Source organism: Phocoena sinus, chromosome 4 (genome assembly GCF_008692025.1).
Source record: "Phocoena sinus isolate mPhoSin1 chromosome 4, mPhoSin1.pri, whole genome shotgun sequence".
NCBI lineage: Eukaryota > Metazoa > Chordata > Mammalia > Artiodactyla > Phocoenidae > Phocoena > Phocoena sinus.
The window spans coordinates 103,556,975-103,582,376 of record NC_045766.1 but is presented as its reverse complement, the minus strand read 5'-3'; positions in this window follow the sequence as shown (position 1 = coordinate 103,582,376).

Sequence of the window (25,402 nt, the reverse complement as noted above, 5' to 3'; positions counted from 1 at the left end):
GATTAACAGATACAAACTACCATACATAAAATAGATAAGAAACAACGATTTACTATATAGCACAGGGAATTATACCCAATATCTTGTAATAATCTATAATGGAATATAATCTGCAAAAAAAACAAAAAACAAATTATTATACTGTACATCTAAAACACAATATTGTAAATCAACTATACTTCAATTAAAAAAGAAATAAAATTATGTTAAAAAATAGAGGAAAGCACTGCAATGGACATTTACAGATCAAAAGGAGAAAAAAACCTGACAGATTTTTAATAATCAAAATATCACCCCTAGAGAGTAACTGAAATGCTGTCTTCTGTTAGTCTTGTATTAAAATCAATAATTCTACATTTTATATTATACAAGGGCCATATTAAATAATAAAAGAGCCTGGACTTAAAATCAAAATATGCAGGTTCGAATTTTAGTTTCTTCTGCTGACAGTGTATCAAAATATGCTTACCTTTATGGGACTTCAGATAGGATAAACTAAAAGATATTTTTAAATCTTTTCAGTTCTGAATTACTGTGAGTTTTTGGATTCTAACCATGTTTAAATTTATAAATATGTATACCATTTAGTAATGAAATATTCAATAATAAAACATTAAAAATTGTCCATGTGTGTTTTTAACTACTTATAATTCTACCTTAGTTTTCCTGAAATTCTCTTTGCTGAATACAAAGCTAATTCTTTTTATTATTATTATTATTGTGGTAAGAACAGTTAACATGAGATCTACCCATTTAACAAATTTTTAAATGTATAATAGAGTATCGTTAACTATAAGCATGGTGTTGTACAGCAGATCTCTAGAACTTATTCATCTTGTATAACTTTTTCTTGTTGAACAACAACTCTCCATTCCCTGGAAATCACTATTCTACTCTATGCTTGTATGATTTTGACTATTTTAGATACTTCTTATACGTGGTGTCATGCAATATTTGTTCTTCTGTGATTAGATTATTTTACTTAACATAATGTCCTTCTGTTTCATCCATGTTGTCACATATGGCAGGATCTCCTTTTTTTTAAAGGCTGAATAATATTCAATTGTGTGTACAGAGCACATTTTCTTTATCCATTCATCAATCTTCCATATGTTTTTTTTCCATATCTTGGCTATTGTGAATAATGCTGCAATGAACATGGGACTGCAGATATCCCTTATAAATACTATTTCCTTCTATTTCTGTAAAAAAAAATGCCACTGACATTTCTTTTTCAGCAATTCTTAATCATCTAAGACCATTTCTATTTAGCTGTGCATAAAACAGTGTATGTATGCCAACAGTTTCAAATGCTGGAACTCAACTTATCATAGAAAAATGACACAAGTCTTTGGATCTTTAGAATGGTACTTTTAGATAAAAATAAAATAGCTGCTTCATACATATGCATAAACACCTTAGGGCAACAAGATCAAACTAAGCTTCATGGTATTCTATGGATCGTCAAACTCCTTTACAAACATTATATAACACAATTGTTAAAGATATTTCATTCTGAAAGATACTAATTGTACATTTGATAGTCAAATCTCAATTTTTAAAATATTATTTCAATTGTACATGAGTGGTATATTGCCCAAGAAAATATAGCATTCTAATGCACTATAAAGCTTTCAAGTGTAATATTATTAAACCAGTGAGATAGTGATGAATCTGTCTTACCTGTGACCTAAGTGTTCTCCTTAAATGTTACACTTAAATGTTTAAGAAAAAAATGTTGAGGAGATTTTAAAATTATGCTTTGACACTGAAAACTTTTTTTCTCAGGAGACCATAAACTGATGACTTGTCAGTAGCCACAGGCTTGGAAAATATAAGAGTTTTATATGAAATTTATTTTAGACCTCTACTGTTTATCCCACATCATTTGCAAGCTGTGTGCTTGCAAATATTCTGTCCAGTATATAAAGATGCTCCCAGTAGCTGAGCAATTTGCGTGTTTCAGTAACACTAGAGTAAAGCTTTCGAAGTCTGTGACAACTAGGATCAAGCTAAAATAAATTAAACACTTTTTTGTGATCCTTAGAGCCAAGGATTAATGTGCATTTCAAAAATAGAAAGGTGCCTTGGAAAAGGTCATACTTTATTACACAAAATATGTACATTTTGATTTTGTTTAGTATATTTAAAAACTACAAGTGTACTCACCATGTTTCCCTACTTAGCAAAAATGACATTTTTACTAACTTTCCAACCAAGTGTTATAATTGGCATTGTTTGAGTTGAGTAAGTATGACTCAAGGACAGCCAAACAAAGTATAGTCAATGGGGTGCAATGAAATATAGATATCAAAATTCATATGTTCACTCCTGAAATTAAATTTCAAGGTATATAAATGAAAATGTCTCAGGATTAATAAAGTACCTAAAGTTTCATAAACTTGTGGGCAGGCCTTGTTTAGGACCTAGATGGTGTGTGTGTGTGTGTGTGTTTGTGTGTGCGCGCGCGCACGTGTGTGTGTTTTCTGATCACAGAGTTTAAAAATTATTTGAGCCAATATTAAAAATGAGAAATTTCCATATAACAATCCAGGTATTGTTCTCTTTTTGAAAACCAAGAATGATATGGAACTGAATAGAGGCTTCTGTTTTGCACTCATTTACATTCGCTTGAGACTTACAAGCATTTGAGTTTCAACCAGTTTTGGACCAACTCAGAGAATTCTTATCTTTTTGATAAATTACAGAAAAGCATCACCTTCCAAGAAATAGTATGAAGAGAGATATTATGAAATATTTGAATATATACAGGGCCAAAAACTAGCAAGATAGACTTTAATTTTATTGATGTCCGTACAAATACAGGCATTTCTTGTTCAAAGTCAGAAGCTGTTCTTGAAAACCAGACATCCTTCATGAATGCAGTAACCTGGAGCCTAATTTCATCTTATTGGAAATACGAGAAATCATAATACTCCTTGTAGACTCAAGGTATCTCAGTTATTGTATGAATCATTATGCAAGGTTTATGATATATATTTTAACTGTTTACAAGTTTTTTTAAAAAAATGCATTAACTTGTTTCTAATAGATGAAATTGCTGCCTGGTTAAATTCATCAAAAGTAATATTTCTGTAACCCAAAGTAGATATTCATTACAACAGACTATGGAGATCGTAAAAGAGAATGAAAAGATCAAAGAGAGACTTTGGAGCCATCATACTCAATCATACAGATAGCTGTCTATTGGAAAATGCAGGGTTATTACAAAAAGCAAAAATCTGACAATATATTTTCTTAGAAAAGATCTGGGGAGAAAACCCCTAAAGGGTAGCCAGGCAGAGTTTTGGAAATTTTGTTTTGGAGGAAAACATGCTTTAATCTCCTTTGCTAGAAGACTTTTCAATTGTCTTTTAAGTCTCTTACACAGAGTGAAGTAAGTCAGAAAGAGAAAAATAAATACCATACGCTAACACATATATATGGAATCTAAAAAAGAAAAAAATGGTTCTGATGAACCTAGGGCAGGACAGGAATAAAGACACAGACATAGAGAATGGACTTGAGGACACAGGGAGGAGGAAGGGTAAGCTGGGACGAAGTGAGAGAGTAACATTGACGTATATACACTACCAAGTATAAAATAGACAGCTAGTGGGAAGCGGCTGCAAAGCACAGGGAGATCAGCTCGGTGCTTTGTGACCACCTAGAGGGGTGGGATAGGGAGGGTGGGAGGGAGACGCGAGAGGGAGGGGATATGGGGATATATGTATACATATAGCTTATTCACTTTGTTATACAGCAGAAACTAACACAACTTTGTAAAGCAACTATACTCCAATAAAGATGTTAAAAAAAAAAAAAGCCATATAAGTGGACATCATATTTTTTAACTGGTAACAAAGGGCAAATACTACTCTTAGCGAAGGTAATAAATTCAGATTGTAAATGTTCATGTCCACTTTGCAGAATGACAACACTCAAAAATGTATTAATAAATGTCTATGGACATTAACACACAGAAATCTTTTTTCTTGATTTTCTGCATGTGGTGTCTGTACAGTCATACAACAGTCTAATACTCACTAGTTAGGAAACAGTACTGATATCTAGTTTAACAAGATAACTAAGGTGTTCAGAAAACATAAAAGGTACATAAATACATACATACATTTCTAAAAATTATATATACAAGCTCTCTGGGGAAAACATATTGGTTTTTGTCCTGTGGAATTATATCTGAAAAAGAATAGGAAATACACACATACACATACATTTAAGATAGACAGTACTTCACTGTCAGCTGTAAGATAATAATAGGAAACATAATTTCATGAGTCATAGCCTGCTTGACTTTAATCCTTTTAGACGTTGCAACCATTTGATTAAGTACTCTATGAGCTTTCTCCCCCAACACTCTCAAAGTGTCATCTGTCATAGCCGTGCTGTCACAGCCAAAAAATATGACTGTCTAATGATATTAGAGCCAAGAAATATGATCTTGGCTCTAGCATTTCAGATCACAATGATTCCTTACTGTAAACCATGTAGCATGGTCCCTGTGTATATAATGAAAGAGAAGATATCAATTGAGACCATGAACATGGTAGATTTGGGGGAAAAAATAGACTGAAAAACATGGTAACTTTATTTTTCTGCCATATTTAATGCAGAATACCATTTATAAATACCTCGTATCTGCTTTTTATTTTTTCTAAGTAAATGACTATAAATATATTATTAAGCAAGTAAAAAATTACTTAGTCCACATTTGGACTAAGCCACTTGATCAGAACATTTGCAATAGCTTAAGATGCCTGGCTTACTATTGTATTAGATTTATTGTTATTTGATCCCTGAAAATATCCTAATATGCCATTAACACTGAAAGTGTCAACTAAATGTGCAACATAACAGTGTGGGCTTTGGAATAAAAAAAAATATTTCACAGTTCCTGTTCAGAGATATATAATTCATCTGTGTCATATTTGGCAAGGTCCTTACTTTCATTTTCCTGTTTTCCTTATTTGTAAAACTATGCTTCCAATATCCGACTGGCAGAGGTTTTTGTGAATTAAGTGGAAAAAATGCACGTGAAAAATTTAGCCAAGTGCTGAACACATAGTAGGTGCTCAATAGAAGATAGCTATATTTATCATTAGAAATATTGTTGGAAACATAATATAAATCTATTTCTATCCTTGTACAATGATATGGCTTAAACCTGTAATTTGGAAATTCAGGTCACCATACTTCAATATAATTAAACAACTTGTAGAGAATACAAGGTAGTGCCACAGAACTAATTGAGGAGGCAGAGTGCTTTCAAGAACCATTGCTTTGAGTTATGGAGCTATAGTGGATTTTGAGACATGTCAAAGTAGACAAGAAAGAAAATTGGGAAGTAGACATAGTTCACTGGGCAGGGAACATGATGGTTAGAGGGAAGTATTTTATATTGAATGGAAGGAGGGTTACCCAGACTATTGGAGGTGGAAAGTATAGCATACTTATTTAACAAACAACCCCTGAGAACAGTGTGTAAAACTCAGAAACATAGGATCTGCCCTCCAAAAGCAAATGTGCAAGTGGTGAAACTGGACAATATAGAAATATAAGAAGATAAACTTACCAGATAGTAAAAATGTACAAAAGGCAAGAACCACTTGTGGAATGCTGCTGTGAGGATCTCCTTGGACCCTCTTCCCAGCAAAACAGCAATAACTCATGAAAATAATTCTTTTTAAATCCTTTTAAATCTCTGGGAAATCTTAGCCTGTGCACAGTCTTAGTCTCTGCCAGTTCATTCACAGTCTCTCCTCCTTCAGTATGGCAAAAGCTCTACTCTGGGCAGGTGCAACCAAGAAGATGTGACTCCCTCACTCTGCTCCCAACCCCCAGTCTAAGGTGATGACTTCTTCCACTAAAGGACAAGCTGTGACCTTTACTCATCCCCTCTCCCCAGCTTCATATTGCAGAAGCTCAATTTGAGGAAAACGAAGCTAAGAGTTGTAGAGTTCTCATTGTCTACCCACCAGTCAAATGGAAACTCTGAGGAGTGTCTGGCCAAGAATATTGGGATCCAATTGTCCCCTACTCCAGCTTGCTCATGGAGTGGAAGTTACAAGTCAGGAGAGGCAAGCAAGAACCTGTCACTCACAACCATCAACCCCAGTGCACAGTCTTAGGGTAGAGTTGTCACTTCAATAGAATCAGGTCACTCAAGCTCCGGTGCAGTGACACAGAGTTTCTGCATAGGAGGGGGTGCAATCTCTGCAAGAACAGAAAGTGCTATAGCCCTTATAAAGGGATCAACTTTATTTGAAACACAAGAGAGCATTTGGGCCCATGGGCAGGGTTAAAATCAATGGAGATCTTGGTGCATAGCAATTAAGAAGAGACTGTAATGACAGCAACAAGCTCCATGATAGCAACAAGTAGACCAGATAGAAGTTTAACAACAAGACCCAGGGAAATAATTGGAAAAGAAGAGCCATTCCTAGGATTAAAGCAAGTTTCAGAGACTGACTTGAGAGAAGTTTTGAGTCTATCTCTGCAAATGGGGTAGGAACATATTATTTAGATCAGACTGTGGAAACATTTATGCTTCAGAGAGTTGTTGAATGCAATATATCAATCAGCTAGCAATTAGTGAAGGCTAACTGAATGTGATTCCACTAGAGATAGAACATCCAAACTTAAGAAGGAAATCAGGTAAAAAGACAATTAGAGCCCAGCTAAAACCACATTCACCTCTGTATAGGTTAGAGGGAGACTGTGCACATATCCAGGGCTGTACACTCTGAAGACCAACATCGCAGAATGCACACTGTGAGAGAAAAAGACTTCACTGAATTAGTCCAGCCAATTCACTGAACAAACAAGCAAGCAAACAATGAGACTGGGGGGTGGAGGATACAGGATCCAGAATTGCTACAATACATTACCTAAAATAGACAGTTTCAACAAAGAAACTGAGTCATGCAAAGATCAGAAAAATGTGATCTATACATAAGAAAAAATGTAAGCAATAGAAACTGGTTTTAAGAGTACACAGAAAAAAAAAAAAAAAAAGAGTACACAGAAGATGCCCTTAGCAAACAAAGACTTAAAAGCAGCTGTTATAAGTATTTTCCAAGAAATAAAAATACCTATGTGTAAAGAATTTAAAGAAGGCATGATAACAATGCCTCATCAAATAGTGAACAATAACAAAGAGATGGAAATTGTTTGAAAAAAAAAGAATCAAACAAAAATTCTGGAGTTCAAAAATACTGTAAACAAAATAAAGAACTTACCAGAGAGGTTCAACAGTATTTTTAAGCTGGCAGAAATATAAATCAATGAACATGAAATAGATTGATAAATATTATGCAATGTGAAGAGAGAAAAAAATAGAATAAGGAAAAATGAACGTTCCCTCAGAGGATACACTGTATGTAGGATACCCTTAAGTGAAGCAGTATATTCATAATAGAAGTACATGAAGGAGAAGAGAGAGAATACAAAAAAATATATTATAAGAAATACTGGCCCAAAACTTCCCCAATTTAATCAAAACATCATTCTGCACATCCAAAAAGCTCAATGAATTCTAATAAGATAAACACAAAAAGATCTACAGCAAACACATCAAGATAAAAATGTTGAAAGTCAAGGCCAAAGAGAAAAATTTTGAAAGCAGCAAGCAGAACTGACTTGTCATGTACAAGAGAACTCAAAAAGAATAGGCTGACTTATCAGAAACAATGGATGTCAGGAGACAGTGTTATAACACACTCAAAATATTGAAAGTAAAAGAATAAAACTTTCAGAAAGAGAAAAACAAATATCGTATATTAACGCATAAATGTGGAACCTAGAAAAATGGTACAGATGAACCGGTTTGTAGGGAAGAAACAGAGACACAGATGTAGAGAACAAACGTATGGACACCAAGGGGGGAAAGTGGCAGTGGTGGTGGTGGTGGTGGTGGGATGAACTGGGAGATTGGAATTGACATATATACACTAATATGTATAAAATGGATAACTAATAAGAACCTGCTGTATAAAAAAAAATAAAATTCAAAAATAAATAAGTAAATAGCTAGTGGGAAGCAGCCGCATAGCACAGGGAGATCAGCTCGGTGTTTTGTGACCACCTAGAGGGGTGGGATAGGGAGGGTTGGGAGGGGAGGGAGACACAAGAGGGAAGAGATATGGGGACATATGTATAACTGACTCACTTTGTTATAAAGCAAAAACTAACACACCATTGTAAAGCAATTATACTCCAATAAAGATGTTAAAAATAAATAAATAAGTAAATAAATAAAACTTTCAACCTAGAATCAAAATCAGCAAACTTTCCCAAAAAATCACTTTAAAAAATGAAGGTGGAAATAAAACATTTCCAAATTCTTTTTTAAAAATGACAATTTCTTGCTAGAAGACTCACCATACAAGAGTAATAATAAAGTATTTCAGGCTGAAAACAAGTAACATTAGTTAGTAATTTAAAACTACACACATGTAAGAGAGTACTGGTAAACATAATTATGTAGGTAATCATAAAAGACAGTATAATTGCATATTACTTCTCTTTTCTTTACCAATTCATGCTATGAAGTCTGTATCACCCTGAGACCAATATCAAAGACATCACAATAAAGAAAATAGAAAACTACAGATCAATAACTTTATATAGCTGAATATAGATGCAGAACATCAACAAAATACCAGCAAACCAAATCCAGCAACATATAGAAAGAATTATACTATATAAATTATAAATCCCATGGCCAAGTGGGATGTATCCCAGGAATGCAAAGTTGGTTTAACATACATTAGTCAATTAATGTAATTAACCTTATTAATAGAATAAAGGATAAAAACCACATAATCTCAATAGCCACAAATTACTTTAAAAATCCAATACCTTTTCTTGATAAAATTACTTGAAAAACTAGGAATAACAGGAAAATGACTCAACCTAGTAAGAAAAACCCACAGATAATATCATACTTAGTGAAACACTAAAGTTTTCTCTCTAAGACCAGAAACAAGACAAGTAAGTCAATTTTCAGCACTTCTATTTAATATTTTACTTGATTCTAACAAGGCAATTAGGTAATAAATACATAATACATACTTACATACATGCATACATACATACACAGGTTGGAAAGAAGGAATTTAAAATATCTCTTTTTGAAAATATGATCTTGTATGTAGAAAATCTGAAGAAATCTACTAAAAACAACTAATATACTACTTTGGCAAGGTTGCAGGATTCAATAAAAATATTCAAAAATCAATTGCACATCTATACACTAGCAATCAACAATCATCAAACAAAATTAAGAAAACAATTCTACTTATACATAAAAAAGAATTAATTTAACAAAATATGTGCAATACTTATACTCTGAAAACTACAAAACATTTTGAAATGCACTAAAAAAGAGCTAATAAATAGAACACATCCCATGTTAACAGATTGGAAGACTTATTATAGCTAAGATGTCAATTCTCCCAAATTGATTTAGATTCAGTGCAAACAGTATCAAAATTCTAACTACTTTTTTAAAAAGTGAATTGGCAAATTTATCCTAAAATAAACATGGAAATTCAAGATACCCAAAATAGTGAATACAATCTTAAAAAAAACAAATTTGGAGGCTTCAGACTTTCTGATTTCTAAATTACTATGAAGCTACTGTGATCAAGACATTAATACTGGCTTAAAGATAGACATATACATAAATGGAATAGGATTGAGAATCCAAAAATAGCAACTTATATATTTATAGTTAATTGATTTTTGACAGGTATGCCAAAAAAATTCAATAGAGAAAGAATGATCTTTACAAGAAATGGGGTAGGAGCAACTGGATATCCACATGCAGAAAAATGAAGCTGAACTCCTTCTTTATACCATAACCAATAATTAATTCAAGACCAAAATATAAGTGCTAAAACTATAAATGTCTTAGGACAAAACACAGAATAAGTCCTTCATACCCTGGATTAGGGAAAGCCATCTTAGATGGGACAACAAAAGCACAAGCAGAAAGGAAAATAATAAATTATTTGGACCTTATCAAAATTAAAAACTTTTTGCTACAAAATCATGGAATATGGGAAAAAATACTTGCAAATCATGTATCTGGTAAAGGTGTTGTGTCCAGAATATATAAACAACTCAACAATTCAAAAAAGATAAATGAATTAAAATTGGGCAAAGGATCTGAATAGATATTTCTCCAAGGAAGATATACAGCCAATAGACATATAAGATGCTCAGCATCAGTACCTCAACAAGGGAAACACAGATCAAAACAACAATAAGGGGCTTCCCTGGTGGCGCAGTGGTTGAGAGTCCACCTGCCGATGCAAGGGGACATGGGTTCATGCCCCAGTCCGGGAAGATCCCACATGCCGTGGAGCAGCTGGGCCCATGAGCCCATGGCTGCTGAGCCTGTGCATCCGGAGCCTGTGCTCCGCGACGGGAGAGGCCACAACAATGAGAGGCCTCCGCGTACCGCAAAAAAAAAAACAACAATGAGGTAACCACTTCCACACACTAGAATGGTAATAATCAAAATGATAATCACAAGTGTTGGTGAGGTAGTAGACAAATTGGAACCCTCATACATTGTTGGTAGGAATGTAAAGTGGTGCAGCTGTATTGGAAAACAATGTGACAGTTTCTGAACATATTAAATATGGAGTTATCATATGACTCAGCAATTCGATTCTTAGGTATATATCCAAGAAAAATGGAAAACCACTTCCACAGAAAACATGTGTATGAATGCTCATAGAAACATTATTCATTATAACCAAAAAGTGGGAAAATTCAAATTTCCATCAACTGATAAAAGTATAAATAAAAGGTGATGTATCCATCCAACAGAATATTATTTGGCAATAAAAAGTAATGGAGTATGAATGCAGAAAATTATAAGACACTGATGAAAAAAATTAAAGATGATACAAACAGATGGAGAGATATACCATGTTCTTGGATTGGAAGAATCAACATTGTGAAAATGATTATACTACCCAAAGCAATCTATAGACTCAATGCAATCCCTATCAAACTACCAGAGGCAGTTTTTCATAGAACTAGAACAAAAAAATTCACAATTTGTGTGGAAACACAAAAGACCCCAAACAGTCAAAGTAATATTGAAAAAGAAAAATGGAGCTGGAGGAATCAGGCTCCCAGACTTCAGACCATACTACAAAGCTACAGTAATCAAGACAGTATGGTACTGGCACAAAAACAGAAATATAGATCAATGGAACAGGATAGAAAGCCCAGAGATAAACCCACGCACATATGCTCACCTTATTTTTGATAAAGCAGGCAAGAATATATAAGGGAGAAAAGACAGCCTCTTCAGTAAGTAGTGTTGGGAAAACTGGACAGCCGCATGTAAAAGAATGAAATTAGAAGACTCCCTAACACCATACACTAAAATAAACTCAAAATGGATTAAAGACCTAAATGTAAGGCCAGACAGTATAAAATTCTTAGAGGAAAACATAGGCAGAACACTCTATGACATAAATCACAGCAAATCCTTTTTGACCCACCTCCTAGAGAAATGGAAATATAAACAAAAATAAACAAATGGGACCTAATGAAACTTAAAAGCTTTTGCATAGCAACGGAAACCATAAACAAGATGAAAAGAACCCTCAGGATGGGAGAAAATATTTGCAAATGAAGCAACTGACAAAGGATTAATCGCCAAAATTTACAAGCAGCTCATGCAGCTCAATATCAAAAAAACAAGCAACCTAATCCCAAAATGGGCAGAAAACCTAAATCGACATTTCTCCAAAGAAGATATACAGATTTCCAACAAACGCATGAAAGGATGCTCAACATCACTAATCATTAGAGAAATGCAAATCAAAACTACAATGAGATATCACCTCACACCAGTCAGAATGGCCATCATCAAAAAATCTACAAACAATAAATGCTGAAGAGGGTGTGGAGAAAAGGGAACCCTCTTGCACTGTTGGTGGGAATGTAAATTGATACAGCCACTATGGAGAACAGTATGGAGGTTCCTTAAAAAACTAAAAATAGAACTACCATATGACCCAGCAATCCCACAACTGAGCATATACCCTGAGAAAACCATAATTCAAAAAGAGTCATGTACCACAATGTTCACTGCAGCTCTATTTACAATAGCCAGGACATGGAAGTAACCTAAGTGTCCATCAACAGATGAATGGATAAGGAAGATGTGGCACATATACACAATGGAATATTACTCAGCCATAAAAGGAAACGAAATTGAGTTATTTGTAGTGAGGCGGATGGACCTAGAGTCTGTCATACAGAGTGAAGTAAGTCAGAAAGAGAAAAAAAAAATACCGTATGGTAACACATATATATGTAATATAAAAAAAAAAAAAAAAAAAAAAATGGTTCTGAAGAACCTAGGGGCAGGACAGGAATAAAGAAGCAGATGTAGAGAATGGACTTGAGGACACGGGAAGGGAAAGTGTAAGCTGAGACGAAGTGAGAGTGGCATGGACTTATATATACTACCAAATGTAAAACAGATAGCTAGTGGGAAGCAGCTGCATAGCGCAGGAAGATCAGCTCAGTGCTTTGTGATCACCTAGAGGGATGGGATAGGGAGGGTGGGAGGGAGACGTAAGAGGGAGGAGATATGGGGATATATGTATATGTATAGGTGATTCACTTTGTTATAAAGCAGAAGCTAACACACAATTGTAAAGCAATTATACTCCAATAAAGATGTTAAAAATATAAATAAATAAAATAGCAGTTAAAAAAAAAAAAAGTAATGGAGTACTGATACATGCTACAACATGGATGAACCTTGAAAACATCCCCAGTGAAAGAAGCTGGTCACAAAGGACCACATATGAAGTGTCAAAAATAGGCAAATTTACAGAAAGAGATAAAAGATAAGTGGTTTCTAGACCTGGAGTGAAGGTTGGGAATTAAGAATGACAACTAATAAGTACAAGGTTTCTTTTGAGGATGATGGAAGTATTCTGAAATAGACTGTGGTACTCCAACAACTCCATGGACTACTGATACATGCTACAATGTGAATGAACCTTAAAAATGTTTTGTGAACTAAAATAGGTCGGTCAAATATACCTTATATTATAAGATGCCATTTACATGAAATGTCCAGAGTAGGCAAACCTGTGGAGATGGAGAGTATATTAGTGGTTTAAGTGGTGCCGAGGGCCGGGAGGGTGGGGGCAGGGATTTTGAGTGACTGTAAATATGCAGATTACTTTTTAGTATAACGACAGTGTTCTAAAAATTAAGTTATGATGATGGTTATACAGCTCTCTGAATATACTAAAACCCATTGATCTGAGAAATTTAAAAAGGTGAATTGTATGATAGATGAATTATGTATCAATAAAGCTGTTAAGAACTGTACAAAGAAAATATAGCTAAACTTAGCAGAAATTTAGGCAGGGAAAATTCAAACAGCTTATGGACATCGCTGAAATATAGGAAGAGAGAACATTTCTTGATATGTGGGTAGAGTCATTCTCTGGAGCACAGGAGCAGACAAAACGTAAAATTTGACATCTGAAATGTCATCTGAAAACAGACATCTGAAAATTTTAACATTGGAGAGTAGTAAGTAATGGAAATTTCTATAAAATTTTCAATGACAACAATTTTTTTTTTTCAGGATCAAGCAGCGGTTTTTGTGAAGTGGTCACATGTAGAAAAAGAGAAAATTTTCAAGGGCAGAGAACTAGTCATAATCAGAGTTGACCATACTAGATGAACTTTGAAAACATCCCCAGTGAAAGAAGAGGGGTATTAGAGGAGGGGTAGGAATCTACATTTGAGAATAAATTCTGAGATACAAAAATGAGAGATACTTTTTTAAATGATTTTTATTTCTAATTGTAATCACAAACACAAAACATTAACTTTACCATTTTAAGCATTTTTAAGTGTACAGTTCAGTAGTGTTAGGTATGTCACATTGTTGTGCAGATCTCTAGAAGTTTTTCATCTTGCAAAATTGAAACTCTATACCCATTAAACACTAATTTCCTCTTCCTCTTCCCAGCAGCCCTTGACAACCACCTTTCTACATTCTGTTTCTATGATTTTGACTACTTTAGATACCTTATGTATGTCAACTCAAACAACATTTGTGCTTTCATGACTGTCTTATTTTACTTAGCACATCCTCGAGGTTCATTCATGTAGTACCATGTGACAGGATCTCCTTTTTTAAAAAGCTGAATAATATCCATTGTATGTATCTATCACATTTTCTCTACCCATTCATCTTTGATGGGTATTTGGGTTACTTCCATCCCTTGGCTATCATGAAAAATGCTACAGTGAACATGGGTATACAAATATCTCTTCAGGATTGTGCTTTGAATTCTTTTGTATGCATACCCAGAAGTGGGACTGCTAGATCATATGGTAATTCTATTTTTTAATTTTTGGAGGAAACTACATACAGTTTTCCACAGCAACATTCCCACCAACAGTGCAAAAGACTTCCAATTTCTCCACATCCTTGCCACGACTTGTTTTCTGTTCTTTTGATAGTGGCTGTTTTAATAAGTGTAAGGTGATATCTCATTGTGGTTTTTGAATTGCATTTCCCTAACGATTAGTAATGTAGAGCACCTTTTCATAGGCTTGTTAGCCATTTGTATGTCTTCTTTGGAGAACTGTCTATTCCAGTTCTTTGCCCACTTTTTAAATCAGGTTATCTCTTTTTCTGTTGTTGTGCATTGTAGGAGCTCCTTATATATCCTGGTTATAAAACCCTTATCAGATATATGATTTCCAAATACTTTCATTCTTTAGATTGCCTTTTCACTCTGTTAATTGTTCCCTTTGATCACACAGAATGTCTCACATACTAAAAGATGCTATTTTTTTCTTTAAAAAAAAGTGCTACTTACAAAAGTGCAGCACTTTCATATAACTAGTATTATCAATACAAGTTAAAAATACATTTCACCATGCTGCTGTCTCTAGGCACTGACACCACAGCATGGACTACTATTTCCACCTCTGCTGGACACTGAATAGCAACATTTTAACCACCGACGCTGCTGATTCTGGAAACTGCCATTCCTGACGCTAGTCTCAGAAGAAAAAATCACTCTGGTTCCTGCTTCTATGTCTCACTAGCTTCAAAAGAATCATCAGCTTCATATGTTTGACAGAGCCTAAGTGAGAACTGTGCCCATGATTTAGCTGTAAGAGAGGACTGGAGAGTGAGCACAAGACATTTTCAACATCTCAAATGGGAAATAGGCTAGGTTTTTTTAAGGTGGAGAATTCCTCAAACATAGACATAATTATTGGCATTGTGATCAAAACTTTAAAAATGACTTCCACCACTCATCTTTAGGAAATAAAGATCTTCTTTCATGAAACATATTTTTGTACATTATAAATAATTATGGTCTTGATAGGCCATTTAACTTACCCAAAATAATGCTTCTAAATCTTTTATGCATTTAGAATAACAAGGCAAATTTCAAGCCCAAGGTTCTTCATTTAGTTAATTATCTCTGATTACAGACTTAGTGTACATAGTTATTATAATGCTTAGAGACATAAAAAGGGCTTCATTTGCCTGTAAGTTCATTCTATTTAAGTAGAGAATATGTATCAGTATTAAGTAGAGAATACGTATCAGATCGAAGAAAGAATGGATCAATAATTAATAAATTAGGCCATCCAAATCAATACCTGTGACCTATATGATCATAGATGTTGTAGCTGATCACTCTCAAATTCTAGAAAGTAAATTATCTAAATAATGTCAGTTGGTCAAATCAACATTTCTTCTTCAAAGGCTAGAACAGGTCATATGCTATTCCATCACATGAAGAATGAAAATAGCCTTATGATATTTTCTGTCTTGAAGATGAATATATTGTACAATACCTGTTATGAAACATTAGTTTTACACTTAGTGTACTGTAACCTGCACTTAACATGCTGCCTACTATCTCCAGAAATCAATGATTTACCAGAAGTCTGTGGGACTTTATCAGATCTTTATATTATTTTATCGATATATCTTCAATTTACACAGCTATTATCAAAACTATTTTCACCAGATCTTGCATTTTTACAATTTTATAATGCTTTTTTATTTTTCTCCTACATGAAAATTTACATGGCATATATTCAGGACTTACGCATCTGAAATACCCCAAAATCTGTTACCAAATTTAGTCATTTAATTAAAATATTCCAGCATTTTCACCAATAATTTATAGACAGATGATATGATAAAACAATTAATTAGGGCTTCCCTGGTGGCGCAGTGGTTGAGAATCTGCCTGCTAATGCAGGGGACACGGGTTCGAGCCCTGGTCTGGGAAGATCCCACATGCCGCGGAACAACTAGGCCCGTGAGCCACAACTACTGAGCCTGCGCGTCTTGAGCCTGTGCTCCGCACAAGAGAGGCTGTGATAGTGAGAGGCCTGGGCACCGCGATGAAGAGTGGGCACCGCGATGAAGAGTGGCCCCCGCTTGCCACAACTAGAGAAAGTCCTCACACAGAAATAAAGACCCAACACAGCCAAAAATAAATAAATAAATAAATAAATAAATAAATAAATAAATAAAAAGCCAAGCATTTGAAGCCCTTTAAAAAAAATAAATAATTAGCATTTTCCAGTGTTTTTATTTAAAAGTAAAATCTCGACATCAAGATGTCATCATCATCCTGCATGTAACACTGGTTTTGCCCTAGCAAGGCCAAAGCTATGTAGCCGAAGAAAGTGCTACCCACTTCTAACAGGCGAAATTGAACCGAAAAGAGTCTTTAGGTATAAAGCTAAATACTGTCACTGGATTGAACAAATATCTGCTATGTCCACACATATGAAACAAACCAGATTCTTGTTGACCACTTCCTATCTCCAGTTTCTTTCAATCCATTTCCAGTGAGACTGAGGATGAATTTTACAGATAAAAACGCGATGTGTTATTGTAGTTTAGAAATGGTGGTATTGGTTTCCCAGGCTCTCACCCTGAGCCAGTGACATGGGCAGATTTATATTAATTCCAGAATTGTCTGGAAAACTTCAGTTAAGCATGGGAAGGAGAGTGAGATGTGAGTCACAACCACAAAATGCTTTATTGCATGTGAAACTGGTGTAAGTGAGAACTTTAAATGGTATTGACAGGAGTGTGAATTTTCTTTTCTGAGAGTTCCACCTGCCTAAAAGTGGAAGCTTCCCCTGCTGCTGCCCATGCTGTCCTCATTTGAGGGATAAACAAAAGCCTCTTCTCCAAAAGTCTGTCAATCCAGCACTTTCATGATCCACTGAATTCATTTAAAGAAAAAAAAAGTGCTAAACGAATACATTGTCAAACTAAAAATGATTTTAATTTTTTAAAGGGAAACTTGGCATACCAATTATTCTGTATAATCATCTAAGCAATGTGTAGTTTTGCATTACTAACTACTATGATAAGGATAAATCCAATATCGTATATGCTATTTTAATCAGTAGTTTCTGTTGGTATCCGAAGTATAACTAGCAAGAAATGGCTACAGAATTTGCACATAAATACCATAGAGGGTGGGAAGCAAAAATACTGCCTCAATAGATGAACACTATCGGAATAAATGCTTATTCTATTTAAGATTTATTTTTATGTTCTAGCATTAGACATAAATTGTATAAAAAAGAAAATTCTAACATTTTAAGCCAAATAATTATTTCATTACTTCTTTGACAGATTTCCACTAACTTATTCACAGAAGAAACTTACTGAAGTATCAACTTACTACTTTTGATTTTTAGTTTTTTTTATCTTTCTATTTTGGCCCAGACAAATTATTGTTTTTTAATTTTTATTGTGATTTTTAGAGGTAAAGAAAAAAACATTTTTTCTGTACTCTCAAGTTAGAGATTATTGTAAGTCATTTGTTTATGTTTATACCATGGAAATGTATATAATGTCTTCAATTATAATATACCACGTTTTTTCTTTTTCTAATAATCAAGTTAGGAACATTCTTTTCAAGTGCTGCTCTTTCATTTCAATTCATCTACTCGTACACAAGATCTGATAAAAGATGGGATCTAGTTAATACTCCTGATGCACTGTGTTCACATCGGCTTCCTCTTTGGTACTGTGATCATGAGCAGTACACAATAGGAGGCATTTGGGTACTTATTGTGCCTAATTATTAAGGTGTGACAAAAGGATGAAGGAATTGCAGAGGCAATCTGTTCTTCAATCTGGGCTGTCTGAGGACCCTTTCAGAGCAGCAGAGTGTTAATTTCCTGCACATCTCATGATAAGCAAAACAAGCCTTCTCTGACAAGAAGGTTGCCATGAAAACATGCCGTTGCTGCATAATTTATTCTCTAATGTAATAAAAACCCCAGTGAAATAAGAGGGTTAGTTCTCTTAGGTGAAGAAACTCGCAAGCTTTTATAAACAACTGATCTCCTTCTGCCAAGGGGTAGAATAGAGACAATTTGGTTATATTTTGAAAGCTAATGAATCCCCTCAATTTATAATAATTTTTAATTCACATAAGCAGTGATGGAAAAAAGATAATTTTTATGATGGTTCCTAGTGATTTGAAAGTCCATTCTCCTTCAAATACAATAGTTTGCAAAACAATGACAATTACAGAATTAGCATCTGCTAGTTAATAAACATTATTTATTTATGCATTGGTTCCAGGTAACTGTGAAAGTTAGTAAACACATTAAAATTTCGAATACATATGCCATATCATAAAGTTTTTGACTGAAAAACTAAAAACAGATCTGTTTTAATATGATGAGCTTGAAAATAAACCTTGGGTACTTTTGTTTTACCATCCTTTAACAGATCATCTTTAAAGCAAAAATCCTATAGGGGAAAATGAAATAAACCAACAATTTGTCTTTTTGAACTTAACTTGCATCAGAGAAAAGGAAGGATTATGATGAATGATACAAAATACCCTTTTTTATCCCTGAATTGGAAATATCAGGTTATGTTATGCAGTTTTCGTCTGCAAAGTAACCCATCAACTCAAAAGTACAAAGGCATCTTTCTTTGCCCCCTGTGATGTTCCAGACCTAGTTGGAGATTACTGTCTGTCTTACTCTACACTTCAGGAGTTTCAGAATCATCCAGAGAGCTAAAAGCAGTGGTCTTCAGTCTGAGCCTTTTGAAAGGAAAGAAAAAAAAATCAAGAGCAGAGGCAGTTTGGAATATACAGTCATCCCTTGGTACCTGCAGGGAATTACTTCCAGGATGCTGAGTGCACACCAAAATCTATGGATGCTCAAATTCCTTACAGGCAGCCCTCCATATCCATGGGTTCTACATCCACAGATACTGAGGGTTCACTGTATTCCTTCTGGTTTCTTTTTTAGGTCTATTTGTATGCTAAGCAGCTTAGTTAGTTCAACTCCATCTGAGTGGGTTTTGGATGTTTCTTATGATGGCTTAAAAAATAATCTCAAACTTTTTTTCTCTACTCAAAGGTTAGGACTACAGGTAGATCAAATCAGAGGTACCCATCTCAGACTGTGTATCTATTCCACATGGAGAGAAACAGTAATTTATTTCAGTTAGGGTGCTGCCTAGGGTAGATGCTAGGAGTCTTACACTGGGATGTGGAACAAAATGGGAATATTTTAGTGTAACCACATTTACAGAAATAGCATCTACCAGTTAATAAATATCATTTAGTTGTGCATTGGTTCCAGATAACTGTGAAAATTAGTAAACAGATTAAAATTCCAGAAGATTAGCATTTCTCAAATTTAGTTTGTTAAAAATACAAACTGTCAGTTCTCTGTGTCAGAGAGTCTGACCCAGGTCTAAGTTGATGCCCAAAACTCTATCAGTATGTTTAACAGGTATCTCTGATACTTCCTAGAATCACACTCTGAGAAATTCCACAATATAAGTATTACCAAAATATACAAATAATTCAACCAATTACTGAACATTACAACTAATCTCAAGCTATGATATGGTGTGAGTATAGATTTCATCCAATTCCTCCGATGGAGGCATTGTAAAAAGTTCACAAAATCAGCGATGTGTCTCCATTAAATGTCTTGAATGCTTGCTCCTCTGCTTTTTTTTTTTTTTTTTTTTTTTTTGGCCACATCACCAGGCTTTCAGGATCTTAGTTCCCCTACCAGGGATTGAACCCGAGGCATGGCAGTGAAAGCATGGAGTCCTAACCACTGGACTGCCAGGGAATTCCCTTTGCTCCTCTGCTTTTGACTTTTTGCTTTAAATATCTTATATGTGGTTGTTTTCCCCATTCCTTCAAAATATTTTTCAAAGTCTACTTATATGTTTGTCAGGATAATTGTTATCCTGATTCTCAATACTTAAATGTATTGTAACTAAAAGAGTAAAACTCTATTTTCCTCAGCCCACCACGTTAGCCGGGACTCAAGGTGAGAGTAGGGTTGTTTATGCAGGAAAACTCTAATTCAGAAATGCAATCTAGCCTAAGGTTGTAAAAATGGTTATTGGAAGCATTTGGCCACATTTTTACACATCTGTCAGTGGAAAGACCATCCTCCACTGAAACTGCTTCTTATGTAGGTCGACCAAGGTAAATATGAAAACCAGAGCATACACAAAAGACATCTAACTGCTCTGCAGACAGAACAATGAGAAAGTAGGGGTAAAAGAGAGCAGAGAAGAACAAATTATGAAAGGGGAAAGAGAGGAGCGAGAACGTATTAGTTTCCAATGATAACTGTAACAAATTACACAAACTTGATGTCATAAAGCAATAGAAATTGCTTCCTCACAATTTTGGAAGTCAGAAGTACAAAATAAGTGTCTCTGTATGGGAATGAAGGTGTCTGGCAGAGCTACACTCCGTCCAGAGGCTCTAGGGGAGAATCCATCCCTTGCCTCTTCCCACTTCTTACAGCTTCCAGCATTTCTTGTCTTGTGGCTGCATCACTCCAATCTTCAAGGTCAGCGACTTCAAATCTCTCTCTGCTCTATCTGCACGTCACCTTCTCCTCTGTATATCTGCCTATAAAATATCTCTCTGCCTTCTTACCAGGATTCAGGCAATTGAATTTAGGGCCCACTCAGAATACTCTCCTTATTTCAAGATCCTTAACTTAATCATACATGGGTTTTTTTTATTTCTTTGTTTCTTGACCCTATGTGAGGTAACATTCACAAGTTCCAGGGATAAAATGTGGATATCTTTTTGGGGGGTGGGGGGGCATTTTTAAGCTTCCACAGAGAGGAAAGAGAGAACTTATATCAGAAGGCTGAAGCGAGTACAGAAGGTGATCATTGGAACAGCCACAGGCTGTAACAGGTACATCTAAGGTCATTTTTTAAAAATTATTTATTTATTTTTGGCTGTGTTGGGTCTTTGTTGCTGTTCACAGGCTTTCTCTAGTTGCAGTGAGTGGGGGCTACCCTTCCTTGCGATGCACGGGCTTCTCATTGCCGTGGCTTCTCTTGTTGTGGAGCACGGGCTCAAGGCACACAGGGTTCAGTAGTTGTGGCGCATGGACTGAGCAGTTGTGGCACATGGGCTCTAGAGTGCAGGCTCAGTAGTTGTGGCACATGGGCTTAGTTGCTCCGCGGCATGTGGGATCTTCCCGGACCAGGGCTCAAACCCGTGTCCCCTGCACCGGCAGGCGGATTCTTAAACCCTGTGCCACCAGAGAAGTCCCTCTAAGATCATTTTTAAGCAGTATGCCTTGATGAGATAAAAACTATCTTGATTTGCCTAAATTTTCAATGAATACTGCTTCAAAAACAAAGCCTTGTGGGAGAAGCTATATGAGTTTCACAGAAGTAAAAACATCTGTCAGAAATGACCATGAGAATTTTAATTCTTGGATGTACTGGGACAGGACTTTGTAGTAGACTTGGGATACACACTTGAGCTAACTTTACCTACATATCAAAGAGCAATGTTGCTCAGCCGAAATCTGGATGGCACTGCATATGCTGTGGTTTACAACGGGTTTTAACTGTGACACTGGGTTTGGTTTTTGTTGTTGTTTTGTTTGTTTGTTTGTTTTTTTGCTGCTATGGTTCTGTTCCTTCTTGGCTGTTCACATTTTTCTGGAAGCCACCTCAATTTACTGCATATTTCCTTTTCTACCTTCTTTGCTATTCTGTTTGTCCTGGACACCCTCTTTCTAAGCTCAAATGAAAGATTTTGTTGACACACATTTGTACTTAAAAAGATACAAGCAAAAAAAAAATATCAGGCCACCCAGTGAATGAGGACTTCCCATCTGTCTGCCCCTTGTTTCACAGATTTCACACATTAAATCTTTACCTTCAAATCTATGATGAGAGAGATTTTTAATCTTCTTCAGGAAACACTTTGGTCTGGGAGGAAAGGAGAAAACCTCTGAAAGACTGACTTCAAAATTATATATGTGCGATGTGTAAAAGGAATTGTTTATCCTACAGTAACCTATCACATCTCAAAGGCAGGCCTTCTTCAGTTAATGGCAAGGTTCACATCAGTATGAGGAGGTGGAAATAAAGAGATTAGTAGTCCATGGGTCTGTGGGAACTAGGCTAAGAGAAGAGTCACTAGTGCTGTAGAGCCTTATACAAGTGGGTTACACAGTCTTCATTATGGCTTATGTTTCGTTAAATTCCCAGCTTCATAGACACCCCCAAATGCCAAAATCATGAGAGGTAGTTTAGAATGAGGTGCCAGGCTACCTTTGCAGGACACTGTAACAGACCACATTAGAGCTGCTTTACTTCCAGGATGAGACTGAAGACGTAAGACTGAGGAATCTTCTCAAGAGTCAGGGGCATGCACAGAGCAGGTGTTTTCCCTCTGCTTCCACATAAACAGGGGAAGGGACCTCTAAGACAACCCTTCAGAAAGCTTTATTTATTTCCTATAGAGCTTGAGAAGGTAATGTGTAAGTCTTGATAAGAAAAGCTTAAAGTCATGGAACTATGCCTGGAACTGCCCCTCCCTGACTGCAAAAGGTGAAAGACTGCATGGCATGGGGTGAGCTATGGAATTAATTTCTGCTTTCATGGTCATACTTGCCCTACTTTAAATTACAAATATTCCAGTGCTCTGCTAGACCAACACATTTATTTATTCTTTCATTCAACAAATGTTTGCTGAATGTCTATTATGTGCAAGAGACTGTGTTGCATTACTTAAGTGGACAGAGAGTGTCTAGTCCTTTTACCCAGGATAGTTACTTGTAAATTAATAATATTAAAAATGTGTTCTAAAGAAATATCAAACAAGACATTTATTGACTGTATCCTTGTACAACATACTGTGTGAGATACAAACATGAATCTGATGCAGTCTTGCCCAGAGAAAGAGGAGCTCATTGTTCGGCGAGCTTTTACATATGTAGTAAAATGTGAGAAATGAAAAGCTATGAATGATCAGTTATAGTGAGATAGTACCATGGAGCAGAGAAAAAATTTCTGGAGTGGGTTATAAGTGAGGTCTTGCTAACAACTGTTTAGTAAATCTCATATAAGTCTGCTTACCTTTTGAATAAGACAACGCCACACAGAAATATAGAGACCTTCATATACCAATTTCTATGTCACAGGTAAAGAATCTAAAGACAAATATAACCTATTCCTTAATCTCAAAAAGATTATAACTCAATGGAAGCAATAGACATTTATGGAAATTATTTTAATGAAATTATGTGTGTGGATTTCCAAAATTGAGGTTCATACAAAGTGCCCAACTCTGTTGAGGGAAGTCAGGAGATGAGGAAAGAAAAAATCAATAATGATGTTAAAAGAACAGACTCTCTGTTGCAGTACAAACTTCTCTGACTGACAACTAAATAGAATCAAAATTCAAAAGTGGGTCTCAGGAAACCAAGGAGATAGATTCAGCTTGAAGGGTTGCTGCTCATCCTGCCTGTCCTCAATGGTCAAACAATGCATGCCTCCTGCGTCACCAACACTGGAGTGACACAACCCTAGGCACCATATGAAAGAAAACCTTTAGCTTACACTTGGCTGACACAATGCTAGTTCTCTGCAGCAGTTTTCCTGGACACAGAACCCAATTCTTTTCTTCATTTGATGATCTCAACTACTAATCCTGCAGCTATTTCTCTCACTTTATTTCTCTTTAACTTCAAGTTCCTTTTTGATGTTTAAAACTCTTTTCCAAAAATAGCCCTAACCACTCTCATCAAGATGGGGTTTTTGTTGTTGCTTTATAGTTGTTGTTGTTGTTGTTTTCAAAGGCTACTTTCACTTAGGGAAATGTACCTAAATATAGAGCCCAGATCATATTAACCTTTTTAACACAACCAGAACATCACCCTTATAGGTGCCCTACCTTGGCCAAAAGAGTAATGCCTTGACACACTTCACGAATTCCACTGCTCACAAATGTCAATAAAAGTAGGATTTATTGCTCAACAAAGATTACAAAGCTTTACAAAAATGAAGAGCAAATTTAATTATTTCTAAAGTATATTTGAGTTACTTAAACGTAAATGCTCTGGAAGTATAAGTTCTGGAAGAACAAATTTTCCATGAAATCCAAGCTAAATATAGTATGGATTCGCAATTTAACCTTGGGAAAATAAACTATTGGAGACTGTTTTTTCTTTGAAAAACTAAACGCAGAACCAATTAGAACATTGCTGCTTTGACTAAGATGGACATTTTTAAATGCTTGGGAACTTAAATTCTGTATAATGCACACAGAAAAGAATTGCAAATTGACAATATTTTTTTCTCTTTTTACAAGGCTTAGCCAGCCATATCAGAAAGACCATATGTTAGCTGCAAGAAAAGTTTGCTCTAAGGGGTTTTAGTTAGAATTTTGCAGTCTGGATACTCTATATAAAAAGAGATACTTTGAGAAAAGATTTAAGGCTCTTTGATAATGGTAATACAATTGAACTACATTACAATGCAGAGAGTTGCTACTTACAGATTTACTATGCCAGAATAACTGAAATGCATTTTGTTGTGGTCACTCCACAGAGTGGAGTGATGGATGGATCCCCCCAAACTCAAAATCTGGTTTAGATATTAAGATTGATGATGCCACAAACTCACCAAGAGAGTATGAAAAGGTTTGTTGCTCATATAATGAGGTTTTCTGGGGGGAAACAGAATGAGCTCCCCAGCAGGCTCAAGAATGGCTTGAAACAACAGAGAACAGAGATTGTCTTTAGGATTTTTATGGTAGATAGGAGGGGTGAGGTATGGTGAGGGTTCTTTCACATGGGCTGTGGCTTGTGTGGTTTGGAATTCCCACTAGCACCAAAGGAGGGAGCACTGGGCTTCCTTATCAGCTGGCCCAGATGTAGAGCAGAAGAGGGAAAGGGAGTGGTGGGGCTTGAAATCTGGCAACAGTCAAACACTGAACACTGAATTTGGCTCTTTATTACAATTCACCTCTGATATTTGACTGATGGCTGA